The 13,598-nt window shown below is 47.4% G+C and overlaps 1 long non-coding RNA gene across 2 annotated transcripts; it reads right to left on the bottom strand.

Annotated features, from left to right (window-relative positions):
- Positions 1–4,900: 4,900 nt before the first annotated feature.
- On the bottom strand, positions 4,901–13,165 carry LOC144367304 (uncharacterized). Of its 2 annotated transcripts, none has more exons than XR_013426634.1 (3): positions 12,996–13,165; positions 12,160–12,227; positions 4,901–5,098 (listed from the first exon to the last, which is right to left on the bottom strand). It is a non-coding gene; the product is annotated as an uncharacterized LOC144367304 (long non-coding RNA). The 2 variants fall into 2 exon arrangements; XR_013426633.1 differs by lacking the exon at positions 4,901–5,098 and adding an exon at positions 10,736–10,850.
- Positions 13,166–13,598: the final 433 nt, after the last annotated feature.

Genomic DNA, 13,598 nt, shown 5'->3' with positions numbered 1-13,598 from the left:
GTGTGTATCTTTTGTAATACAGACATTTTTAAAAATCCAAGCCTATTATCTTAGGGAGTGCCCTTCAATCTGGATTTGTCTGTTTCTTTTTTACTATATTCTGGTTAAATCTCTGGCAATAATACAATTTACGTGATTGTTATGGTCTGAATGTGAGGTGTCCCTCAAAAGCTCACATGTGAGACAATGCAAGAAGGTTCAGAGGAGAAGTGATTGGGTTGTGAGAGCCTCAACCCAATCAATGAATCAATCACCTGATGGGAGTAACTGGTGGTGACGAAGGCAGGGGGGTATGGCGGCATAAGGTGGCTTTGGTGGCGTGCTTTGGGGTGCATGTTTGTATCTGGAGCGTGGAGTTGCTCTTTCCGATCATCATGTGAGGCACTTCCTCCACCACCTTCTTCTGTCGTGCTATTCTGCCTCATCTGACACTTGAGGAATAAAGCCAGCTGTCAGTGGACTGAGTACTCTGAAACCGTGAACCCTCAAGTAAACTTCTCCTCCTCTAAAGTTGTTCCAGTTGGGTCTTTTAGTCACAGCAGAGAAAAAGCTGATTGAAATAGTGATGTTGGCCCTATACATGAGGAGGCTCATTGTGTGTTTACCCCGCTGTTGGGGATGCAAAGCATGATCTCTGTGAAAGTGGCATCTGCTGGATTCCTCCTGAAGGCCCCTCCTCACCCTCGGGAATCCTGAGACCATGTGAATGAACATCCTGTGCCTACAGCCTTTCACCACATGGTCTTCTATCTAGGGACAATCTTGCTTCTCTCAATTATAAGTTAGTGGTTACAAAAATCACAGGCACCTTAGTCTTTCATTTTAACTCAGCTGCATGACTCATTTCCTATTTGAGTCTTTTGGGCTAAAACATGGTGAACAATTCGCCACTGTCTAGGTCTCATTATTTTACTGTTTGCGTAGCATTCCATTATATACAATTTAAAATAAGATGTGGTTTACTTAATCCTTATTGCTAGCTATTTAGGTTGATTCTAAATTTTTGCTATTAAAGTATTGATTGCATGAATGTCTGTGTACACGGTCCACCCCTTCATCTCTTGCTGAGATACATGCCTAGAAGTGACATTTCATTTCCAAGTACGTTTGGTTCAATTTGTGATACATGCACTCAGATTTGTTCTCCAGAAATATCACCCAGTTCACACTTCTCGTGAGTCAGCCAGGACGCTTTCAGCTGCAAAGGAACAAAAATCCCAGCACAGCTGAGCTTGAATAAAGAAGACATTCCCTCACACAAAAATCAGAACTCCAAGTGGAAGTTCAAATACTCTGTCTTCTCTTAGATTTTATTTTACTTTTTTAGCAAAACACCAACAGAGACCTACTAAGTAGACTTCCTGACTTGCTAGTGGATCTTGATAGCAGTTTGAACAGCACTGGTTTGAAATATTCAAATTCCTCTCTGGATCTGGGACAGATGAACCAACGACATCCAGAGGAATGAATATCATCATCATACCTCTGTGGGGTGGCGAGGTACTTTCCCCAGCCCTCCTCATTCTGGACATCACTGGGCTTTCCAGTGTTTGCCAATCTAATAAATCAATAGGCCATCTCCCTCTCTGAAGTTCCCTCTGTATCCCAATGAGATTACACAGGACAGCAGTGTGATCCAGCACAGAAGGCCCACCTGCATTCCTAATCTGGAGCCTCTACTTAGAAGCTGAATAATTTAGGTCAAGCTCCTGCACCTCTCTGAGCCTCTGGCTCCTCCTCTCTGGAATGAGCATAATATCTGTTGCATAGATTTCTTGTGAGAATTAAAAGAGATCAAGTCATGGGGCACATTGTACACAGAGCCCTGGGGCTCTAAGAGATCAGGAGAGAGGCTGATGTGTATGTGAGAGAAGCTTCCAGAAGCTTAATTAAAGAAAAGGAGAACTTTAAAACAGGAAATGCACCCAGCAGGCACAAGTTTACACCTGGTACCAGTGGGGAGCACACACATACCCTTTCTCTGGGCTTGCACTGCTGGTGGGGTCTTGGCACTGCCTGTCTCCTTTGATGGGGACAGGCAGACAGAAGTGGTGGGAACATGAGGTTAAGGGAATAATTCTAAAAACTGGGCCCACTGTGCTGAACTTCACGTGCTTTTTCTTTTAAAAAGCAGCTTACCTGTGGCCCTGTCTGGTTTAAGCAAACTACCTGTTATCTACCAGAGAAATGCAGGTCTGAAATGATCCTGAAAAGAGGAACCCAAATTACCCTGAAGGCAGACTTTTGTGCCCCTTACATGGATCACATTCCAGAATTCAGGGAGATAAGAATAACTTCCCCCATCATGAAAACTGTAAGAAGAGGTTCCAATTAGAACCAGTCAGCATGAGCCAGGGTGACCTTGAGTTGCCATGGCAGTGGGGACTTGAAAGTCTGATGTCAGCCTACTGTCAGACAAAAGCCAAGAGATGAACCTGGGCAGGACTCTCTGGAAACCTCCCTGGAACCCCCAATAAAACTGGAGTGCAGAGAGGCACACAGTCCTCTCCTGAGAGGACCCACTCTCTCCTTTCAGAGTGTCCCCTTGTCCCCTTTCCGATTCCTGCTAATAAACTCATGCCTGATACTCTGAGTGACATGTCTGAAATCTTTCTGACTTGATCGCAAGAATCTGGGTGGAAGGGAGGTCTTTGTGCTGCCTCAGTTTCCTGGAAGGTCCAGCCCTGGAACACCTCAGGTCCTCAAGAGGAAGTCCCTGTCTCCCACCCCTGAACAGCGGCCGGCATCTTGCCTGCCACCTTTCCCGTGCTGCCTGCACAGGGAATGCCTGACTGGCCCACAGAAGCTGCAGCCATCGTGGGAAGTGCCGGAGGCGCTCAGCGTAGGTTCCTGGGACCATCAGTTTCCCTCCGCACCCTGTGGTTTGTGTGCGAATCTCCTGGACAATGTCTCCTGGAGTGGAGGAGGGAAGCCTAAGTGTTTACGGCAAGTAGGAAGTGGTTCAAGAATGAAGAGGAAGAAAAAGGAGTGTTCCGTCTTCTTACAAAAGAACAGACTCCGTGGAGAGAAGATCTGTAGATTGTGATGGGCAAACTGCGAAGAGGCCCCAGAGTCTGGGTGTTGACAGCCAGCGCCAGGCTGCCAGGGTTGGCTGAGCTCTAAACGTGGCCTTGCTGTCCTGTGAATGTGGACAGAGTGATTTCAGTTGAAGGTAGCTGGCCCCTAATTAAAGGGGACACATGGCAAGAGCAGGTCAGTCGTAGAGGCACCAAAGTCCTCAGAAGAGGTAAAAATTAGGTGACGTCAGAACCAACACCTTCTGTTTTTTGACAAGTGAGGAGACTGTTTGAAATTGTGGTTGGGCTTGCCTCAACATTGTGACAACAATGATAACATTTATAGTGTCACTGTTCCCGTTGACTTCTTTTCCCTGACTTTATCCCAATAGAGCAATAGAAATCTATAAATGAGAAAAAAAAATCAGTCCCCTGGAATGTATTTACTGTGCTGAGCATCTTACACGAAATGTTTCTTATAGGCCTCATACTAAGTCTATAAGATAGGTTACAATCATTCCCATTTTAGAAACATGGAGCCAGATGCACAGAGAGGGTGAGTAACTTGCTCAAAAGACCACAGCTAAGTAGTGGTTGCAGAATAAGAATTCACAAGAGAGCTCTCTGTACAATATTGCTAGCCCATGAGATCTCACTATTATACAAATGAAATAAAAAGGCAGCTGATTTCTGAAATGCAGATGCACTCGATGGTGTTAACTCAAAGCCTGAAAACATGCCTGGAATTGGTACGTTGTGAGATAGTGGTGGTGCTAAAACTTTCAGGGAACCTGGAAAGACTCAAGGATTGAGGGAAGGACCACTTCAGCCTCATCATGGGCAATAACCAAGTCTGTATGGACTCCAGTCCATGGCTGAGGCCCACTTCCAGGACTGGCCCATTAGACCACAGCAGCCAGTGTAATGACCAAGCCATCAGGATAGATTTCTCCCTGAGGATACACACTGCTAGGACTGAATTGGATTAAGCCAGCCTGGACCTGGAGGGAAATTGTATTTCTGTCTTTCAAAACTGGACTATAAGGGGCAGCAGCTGTAATATGGAGGCCTACATTCCCCTCCTGCTGGGGGCTTATGCCTCCAGCCCCTGTTCTCTCTCCTCGGGGAGCCCACTACAGTCCAGGTGAGCTCTCCAGACCTGCCCCCTGCCCCAGTGAGGTGCTGCGCAGGGCCAGCCCAGCTCCCCGCACCAGGCACCAAGCCTCACCACGGTTATTGCAGTCTTACCAGCTTTCAGTTTGACCAGCTCAGCCCTGGTTTCTTGGCTTCATTTGAGACAGAAATCACAGAGAGGCAAGCCAGAAGTACTTGAACCAGGCTTTGTTGGTTTTATGCTCAAGCACACAGGTAGGGCCCCTCAGCTGTTCCCCCAAGGACTTGAGGAGTAAAGCTTCTGTAGATGAGAACGATGGGTGTTTCTGCACACGTAATTATAAAGTTTTTTTTTTTTTTTTTTTTTTTTGGTCTGGGCACTGGGGTTTGTATTTGACCTGGAGATCTGCTGATATTGGACTCCTGCTACTGGGCTCAAATGATGGCAGAGGTGACCTACCTCACCCCAGGAGGTCACCTTCTGGTCAAGTCCAGGGTTGTAGGAAAGCTTAGGGGAGGACCAGCAGCTCCCGGGCCTGTGCTTGGGGAAGCACACTTTGAAAGCAGCTTGTGTTAGGCAGGGGCCTTGGTGGGGGAAATCAGGATCCTTACTGCTCTGTTCCGGTTATTTCTCAGTACCCAGAGGCCACAGAGGCATAAAATGCCAAATTAAGACAGCAAACAGAAAAAGGCAAGGACCCACCCGTCAGCACACCAGCACTTTAAAAGAAAGCAGACGGGGAGGTCATTTCCGACTCTGGCATCCTGTATCATGGTCATAAGAATCGTTTATTCAGATACAGCACACAAATTAGTTGATGACTTCCTTTGTTGTTATAAACTGCCAGGCCAGAGACAGAGAGCCAAGAACAATGAAGTATCTTGTCAGTCAATGAAACTGCTCCGGGTTCTAGTCATTGGTGCAGGGAGTCTCTTCCCAGCCCAAGTCCTGACCTATTTCTCAGCTTCTGAAAAGAAAGAAAATCTGATGAGCTCAATCCATGGCCTAAAACTCAAGGGGGCTTCTCCCCGATCCTGAGCTAAACTCCAGCTCTTCCCTCGTGGTAAAGAGAGTCTTCACAATCTGTCCCCTGCCTGCCTCTTGGGTCTCAGCTTTTATTATGATGATGATGATTTTAAATTGGCAGTTAGGATTGTACGCACACCCCTCTAGAGCAGGATGCCCCTCCGTGCGCGGTAGTTGTCAGCACCTGGGCTCCCAGACCCGTCTCAGCCAACAACACCGACAGGCCAAGCCCGTGTCTGGTGGCCCTGCAGCCCTCCCCTTGCCTCTCCACCCTGGCCTTCACGCTTCCTCTCAGCTAAGATGTCACTTCCTGCTTTTCCCACACCAGAGCCCAGCTCTGCCAGGCACATCATGGCCCCTGCAGTTACCCTCCGCCAGCTGCCAACCCTCAAGAGCAAGCAAGCTCTGCCATCACTGCTCTAGTCCCAGAGCCCTGCCTGCCACGTTGTCTGGCACATCACAGACACTTGACAAATATTTATGGTTGAATGTTCTTCATGCTCATATGATTTTTGATGTTTTTTTGCTGTTTAAAATATAGTTAACTGTTTTCTTTTAATACTCTCTGCTGTGTACTGAAAATAACCAAGTGACTCATAGCTTCTCTGGCTCTAAGCTGACGCCTACTGATGCCATGCCGAGGGCAGGACCGCCCCACCCTCACCCACAGCACACACCTCAATCACACCGTGTAGGGACCTGAATGCTGCATTGAGAAACTGGCTTCTACCCAACACCAGGGAGGGTCAGTGGACATTTTCTTAGGACCAGGGAGTTTGCAATTATAGCTCTGTCCAAAGATGGATGTTTCTGGGAATTGGAGGATGGATTGGTGGAAAGAAAGCCTTGAGCGTAAGGGAAACTGGCTGGAGACCATGGCAGTAATCAACAGACCAGGTTGCGGGAATCTGTATAGAGGAGGGCCAGAGTTCAACTGAGAGGCAGGACTTGGTAATCGAGCAGATGTGGGGGCAAAAGGAAGAGGCTCAAGTAGATTTCAAACTCCTGGGTCTGGAAAATGGGAAGGCTGGTGACGCCACCAGCAGAAATAGGGGTCATTAGAGGTATAAAGGGAAGCACCTCACTTTGTTTAGGGAGGAGAAGTGTATGTTGGATGTGCTCGCAGAGAATCGAGTTCTAAAGTTTAACTAGTCAAATAAAATTAGAGATAAGTTTATTGAGTAATTGCTCCATAGTAGTCAATCACTTTACAAAATTTACTTCTTGAATGCTGACGACACCGATTCCACTATTCTCCCCTTTTATAGATGAGGGAACACAGTGGAGTCACTTTTCGGGTTCACCCAGCTGCTCTGAATGGCAGAGATGGAATTCCACCCACACTGTGGGACTTGGCGCCCTCGGTGTATGGGAAAGAGAGGTTGGAGAGAGGGTTCAGAGCTCTCTGCAGACATCAGAGGGGTCAACACAGGACGTTGGTGGCAGCTCTGAGCTCAGACAAGGTTGTCCAGGAAGGTGACATGCAGAGGCAAGAGCTGGTCACCAAGTACAGAATTGGAAGGCTGAGAATGAAGAAAAAAAGAAAAGACAGAGGTGGAGAGGAAGCAGGGGTGGCCACAGTGGGCAGTGCGTGGAGGAAAGGATTCTAGAAGGCAGAAATATCCCTGAAGAGAGATGAGGTCATGTGCTGTGCAGAGGTCAAGAGGAACAGTCATTTAAGGCCATGAAATTGCCTATTATTTATTCTATGTTTGATGGTTGGGCTGATAATCAGTGTTCTTCTGAGTGCATGTGGGCATCTACAGAGCAGAAGGAAAAACCCAGGAAGCAAATTGGGCAACAACAGCAGCATCTGTAAGATGACACCGAGGACCAGCAGAGAGGGCTGGAGGGAGATTGGTGCTGCAGTCTCCTTATCACAAAGAGGCAAAGTGACCAGCCAGGTATGATCCGGAGGCTGCTCAAATCCCACAGGGCACCATCAGCATAACAAGAGCCTTAGTGGGGTTCCGTGTGGACACATGATCTGCAACAGCCTTAGCTCTGGCCACCTGGGGCCCCTGGATCACTTGATCTGACATCAAGCTCTCTTTTCAGCTTCAGCACCAGATGGCAGGGAGGTAGCCATTCCCAGAACAAGCTAGAACTCTTTTTCATCCAGCACCATTCAGAAAAGACTTGGTTGCAAGGTCGGAATATAGAAACAAGTGGTTCTCTCTAGCTTGGTCAGCAGTGAGATGATCTTTTGGTTTGAGACGCAGAGGTTCTGAGCCCTGGGGAATTTGAGGCCCTCTCTCCTCATACTGGCCCCTTCAGAAGAGGAGAGATTCCTTTCCTTTTCCTTGGTTCAATAATTGATGAACTGGCATCCAAGCTGCTTTGACTGAGCTCCTGTTGGAGGCTTAAATGGCTTCAAAGCTCTATGCTGGAGGAGGGGCAGGGCTCCTGGCTGTCAGCAGGGACCTGATAAGGACTTGACTAAAAGGACAGGCCCGCCCTCGGGGCATGGGACAGAAGGGTTGGAGAGGCAAAACTCCAGCCCTCATTGTGCTCATTGGCAAATGTAGGTTTTCTCAGACCTCAGATCTGGAAGGGACAGTACTGAGTCCTAGGAGCAGGGCCCAGGTGTCTCAACTTACAGTCCAGATCTCTTTCCACTCGAGCATTCAGAAAGCAATCGATCCCTCTGTCCTTGGATGTTTGTCCTATATCAGCATTCTAGCATCTAATGCTACTTACCGTCCCCAAAAGCATATCTTTGTGCATCAGGCAACACAGAAGGGAGAGGGATAGACAAACTTTTATAAAGCCCTGAGCAGATGCCCAAGGAGTCTCTTCAGAGGGAATGTGAGCTTTGGGGAAAGGCCGCTCGGGCTTTGGGCCGGTTCACTCCTGGTTCTAACCCAGGCTCCGTCACTGTGGCATTGGGCAAGTCATTGCTTGAACTCTGTAAGCTTCCCGTTGCCAACCTCACAGCTCACCACCAGACTCACTCTCACCGTTCTGGAAGAGGTCCACAGCTTGTCACCTGGGACAAGCCTCGTGAGGGGCTCTCCAGCAGAATCTCCTTCCTTTCCAGCTTTTAGAGGCCACCCACACTCCTTGGCTGATGCCCCTCCTCTCATCTCCCCAGCCTCGGGCTTTGTCATCTCCTCTCCCACCACTGACCCTGACCTTCCAGATCCACTTACACAGGGTCACAATAGATGACATTAGTCCCACCCAGACAACACAGGAAAATCTCCTGTCTCAAGATTTTCAACTTAATCACATTGGCAAAGTCCTTTGGGCCATTATTCTGTCTTTCATGAGCTCCAGGAGGCTCACATAACTCTTAAGACAATAATTTCCATGAAACTGTGCTTAGATATCATTTCTTATAAGACTTCTTTGAAACCCCAAAACTAACTTAGAGCTTCCTCCTATGTGCTCCAGCAGCCTTCTGGGCTCCCCGCTGTGTGAACCCTTCTGCCCACATTATAGTTATGAGAAACTGATGTGACTCCATTTTTGAGAAACTAGCCTCTACCTCAGAGCAAAGCCTGTCCAAGGAAGGGAGTGTGACCCTTGTCCTTGGAAAAACCCACAGACACTCCTAAGCACAAATCCACCCTGCTGAGTTGTTTGTCTACAAATAACAGGAGAGATCTGCAGTCCCAGGTGGCCCTGACTCAGTCAGGCTAGGTAAGGACCCATAGCAACCCCCTAGCAGCCACCAATCAGCATGAGACAGGGAAAATACCTGGAATGCCAGATGACCCCTAGTAGTTTATGGTGGTTGATAACTTGTTGGGAAACCATGTAGTTTAGCACATACACTCCTTGTGGTTTAAACAAATCATTTTTAAGTGCGTCAACCCCTTGAACTAACCAATAATCCTTTCCAGATTCTTTCCCGCCACAAGATACGCTAACTATGTTTTAGGGTTGTTTTATGATTTTCCCGCAGTGTGTGATGATTTGCTAAGAGATGCTATGATGTATGTGAAGTCCCTGCCTTCCCAAAAGAGTGTATAAAACTGCTGCAAACTCTGGGCTTGGGGCCTCTCAGCGTCACCAGTTGCTGTGTGTGCAGAGGACCGAGGTAGCTTGCAATAAATGCCTCTTTGCTGCTTACATCCATCTTGGTCTCTGGTGGTCTTTTGGGGGTCCCGAACTCAAGCTTATCAGTTACTTGATCACAACTTTATCCTGAAGACTAGACAGTAAAACTCTGGAGAGGGGCTGGGGTTGTGGCTCAGTGGTAGAGCGCTCAACTAGCACGTGTGAGGCCCTGGGTTCCATCCTCAGCACCACATAAAAAAATAAAATAAAGATATTGTGTCTATTTACAACTAAAAAATAAAATATGAAAAGAAAACTCTGGGGAGAAGACACTGTGTCCTGTTTATTTTTGTATCTCTTGACCCCAACACAGAATCTGGTGCTTGTAGTTGCTTAATTAATATCTGATGTTATGAAGATCAAATGAGATCGTATAAAATACTCAGTGGTATCTGACTCAAATAGGTATTCAAGAGATGGTAGAGGGCTGGGGCTACAGCTCAATTGGTAGAGTGCTTGCCTCATATGCACAAAGCTCTAGGTTCAATCCTCAGCACCACAAAGAGAGAGAGAGATAGAGAGAGAGAGAGAGAGAGAGAGAGAGAGAGAGAAGAGAGAATATCCTGTTGCTAATACCCATTATGTCCAAAAAAGGGGGAGATATCTGTGAAGGTAAATGTCTTCATCCCTTCATGGGAAGCTATGAGACTACACACCTTCTAACTTAGAAGCAAAAATTCTGTCAACAGTCTAAGCTAATGCTGTGGTTCAACTTTTCTGTTTTTATGGTAACACTGTTTTGCCCAGAACCTACTACATATTTGCTGAAGAAAAGTTGCTGTAGGCCTTTTGGAAGCAAGAGGGACAGGAGAAAGTGCAAAGAAAAAAAAATCGATTACCTATATTTTTCTTTCCCGCCTGGACAGAATAGATGCAGCCCAGGTCTGCCTTACCTTTACAGGTAAGATCCAGCTTTTGGCTTTAGTCACATTTCCTCTCAAGGGATCATCACTGCTCTCTGCTACTAATGTTTATACCTGGTACAGTGAGGGAGGAGAGATAGGCAGCAGGCCAGGAGGTTCTGGCAGCCTCAAGGTGCTGGATTTGTGGTATTTCTGAGCTTGCTATCTGGCCTCATGCAACTCATCCATCTTGCAATTTCCATAAAATGCATGACTATAAAATGCATGACTCATCTTAGAGATGCCAAGAAATTCAAAGACTCTGTGTTCCTGTCATTAAAGGAGAAGAGTTAAATACAAAAAAGTTGCTGCAAACCTACCTATAAGATTGTTATTAGACTAAAGCCAAGGCCTTAGCAAGCTTTGATTTCATTTCAAAGCTAGAAGCAGGGGACCTAGTGTCAGAACTTTGAAGGTGCATGCTGTTTAAAGTGAATCTGTCACCCTGCCATATGGATTGAGATTCAAACCCCTCCGTGGTGGCACTAGTAACCTTGCCTTTTTTTGCCAAGTAGCAGCATGGACTGACTGCATGCACAGCCAGAGCCTGATTGCTGTATGTCTTGGGCCATATTCTGTTCCTAATAACAAAACATCACAGACTGGGAAAATTAAAAAGAAACAAGATTTATTTGGGCTCCTAGTGCTGGTCCAATGTTGAGGGCTGCCCCTGTTTATGGCCTTCTTGCTTGCAGAGTCCCATGGTGGCACAGGGCATTAGCTGGTCTGAGACAAAGTGTGTGTGTGTGTTTATGTGCAGCCTGGTTCACATCCCACCTCTGAACAACAAAGTTGGATGGTTTCCACCCTCTTAGGACATTGTGAGGGGGGCTACATCTCAACATGAATTGCAGAGGGGTCAAACCACATTGGAACCACAGCTGGAATGAGGACATGGTCCCTGCTGGAGGCTAGCTTCCATCTGATTCCACACGGGCGCCCCACCCTGCTGCAAGGGGCTGAACCTTTACACCTCAGGGCTAGGCTGCTCCTCCAGAGCCCCGGCCTTAGTGGAAGAGATGAATGCTGGGCTGGGCCTTCAGGGTCACCTTGGAGAGGGTGCTTTTCAGAATACAAGTGAGCTGCCATCATCTTTATTCATTATCTCCATAAGCCCGGCCTTGATATGTGACATGGGGATGGGGGCAAAGTGTTGTGGATGGTGAGGGCAGGAGAGAGAGAAAGAGGAGAGCAAAAGCACCTATCAGGTTTCCAGGTGGAGCTGTGAAGATAGAGACTTGGCTTTGCGTTGGGCCCCACAGAGATGCAATGGGGTTGGAGTGGGCCCTGAGAATTTGCATTCTTTGACAAGACCCCAGGTGATGCTGATGCTGCTGGTTGGGGACCACATTTTGACATCTGATCCAGATTTCTAGGGGCAGGTCAGGGCCAGGTATAGAATTAGGAGACAATGGCATGGCTATAATTTAGATCTAACATGTCCCACAAAGGCCCACGTGGCAAAGGCCTATCTTTGCACAATTAGGAAATGGTGGAACCTGAACGAGGTGGGACTAGTGGGAGGTCTTCTGGGTTACCACGGCCTGTGCACAGCCACCTGTGTTTGTAAATGAAGTCGTAATTTCTATTTTAAAACAGGATACCTGGCTATACATTCACTTATACAATAATTCTAGAATATTTCATACATCTATTAACACGACAATAAAACATTAGCATTTCCTGAATGCTTTGTAACATGAAATCATTATCTGATTTCGGATATAATTTCAGAAAATGTAACATCACCCAAAATGTACAGAAAAGCATAGCAAGAAAGCAAGTCTTGGATTCATCCCCCAAAACTACATATGAAGCTATTTAGGAAAGTTATATAAAGATATTATTTTATATGAGGTGTGTTGCAATATACTATTCAAACCCAGAAATCTTGGAGTCAATGTGGGGAAGGCTCTTGGAGATCTGCTTTGCAGTTTTCTTAGAGCATCTGTGCCCATGTCAGAGCCTCCTCGATATTCTCACAATTTGCTCCTCTTCTCACTAACACCCACATCCTAAAATAAAGCACACTTACAGGCATGATGTGCACAGTGGAGTGATAATATCCTGCCGTCCTCAGCAATATTTATTCAGTTTTGAGCCCTTAAGAGGGAAACCAAAATTAATTCATGAGAAAGCTAGAAATCTAGACTTGGTTAAAAAGTTATTTCTCTGTTTAATGATTTGTCAGATCCCAGCAAAGTTAACGATCAGTACTGTGGCTGCCTTTTGATCTTAAGACAAAGATGGGATAGTTCAAGGAGGCGCTTTGCCACTTTTGCCACTGACTCAGGAAGGACAAGTAGCTGCCCATCCCCCGTGGCTCCCTGCACTTGCTTATGACCTCGGTTAGTTATGACTAACCGAGGTCATAAGCAAGTGCAGGGAGCCACGGGGGATCAAGCCACTGTCTCAAAGATGGGGAGCACTTCCTCCTGGGGCTCTGGTGAAGATGAAAGGATTCCACACAGGCAAGGAGCTTAGACTACGCTCAGCACACAGTGAGTGCTCAGCACACAGTGAGTGCTCTGCAGATGAGGGCCATTGTTGACTCTTAGAGATTGGCCACCTGAGCCGAGGGAGGTCTGAAGGTATCAGGAATAACACGAACAGGTAACTAGAAGGGTCACTCTCTCTGTCTCTCCCACCCCAGAGAAGGACCCCAACCCTGGCCCAGCTCGCTGAACTCCATATATCCCCCAGGGCAGACTTACTCTCCATGATTTCCTCTACCACTGCTAGGCCTGTGACTCCTGACCTTGACCTCCAGCCCTGACCTCAAGGCCTGCTTCTCCTGGGCTCCGACCGCACATTCAACACACCCCAACCCTAACATCACTCCACTCCCTCAGCCTCCCCCAGCCTGCTTACTGGGAGTCTCCAGGCCATCCTCTCTCTCTCCAACCTGCTCCATGCTTACTCAGTAACCGGGTCCTTCCAGTTTTACCTCTCCAAGTGCCTCAACCTGTCTCTCCCCACCCCTCTGCTACTGTGCACCTGGGTCATCCTGACGTCCAGCACCTCCCTGCTTAAAACTTCCAGTGATCTCTTGCTTCTGCAGCATCCAAGCTTCTGACTATCTCTTCAGTACCCTCCCTGATCAGGCCCAGCCCCTCTCTCTGACTTGTTTTTCTGCACCTTCTGACTTGCACTTTTTCTAGCAACACTGAATTGCTGTCTATCCCCTTGTCCACAAAAGGCTGCATTCTAGTTCTGTGTCTGGGCTGACATGGCCCCCACTGCTTGCAATGCCTTTCTCCCTTTTATCTGGCTACCTCAGATGGAGGACGTTGCCTCCAGGAAGTTTCCCTGATCCTCCTCTCTCTCCAACTGGGTTCCACATCCTTCCCTGGTGGCTGTCTTGTCCTTGATGTGGCAGGCCTTTGTACTTGCTATTCCACATCCTTCCCTGGTGGTTATCTTGTCCTGATGTGGCAGGTCTTTGCACTTGCTATATACGCCTCCCACCCTAGA

The sequence above is a fragment of the Ictidomys tridecemlineatus genome, chromosome 10, assembly GCF_052094955.1.
Source record: "Ictidomys tridecemlineatus isolate mIctTri1 chromosome 10, mIctTri1.hap1, whole genome shotgun sequence".
NCBI lineage: Eukaryota > Metazoa > Chordata > Mammalia > Rodentia > Sciuridae > Ictidomys > Ictidomys tridecemlineatus.
This window is presented reverse-complemented; position numbering and strand designations above follow the sequence as displayed.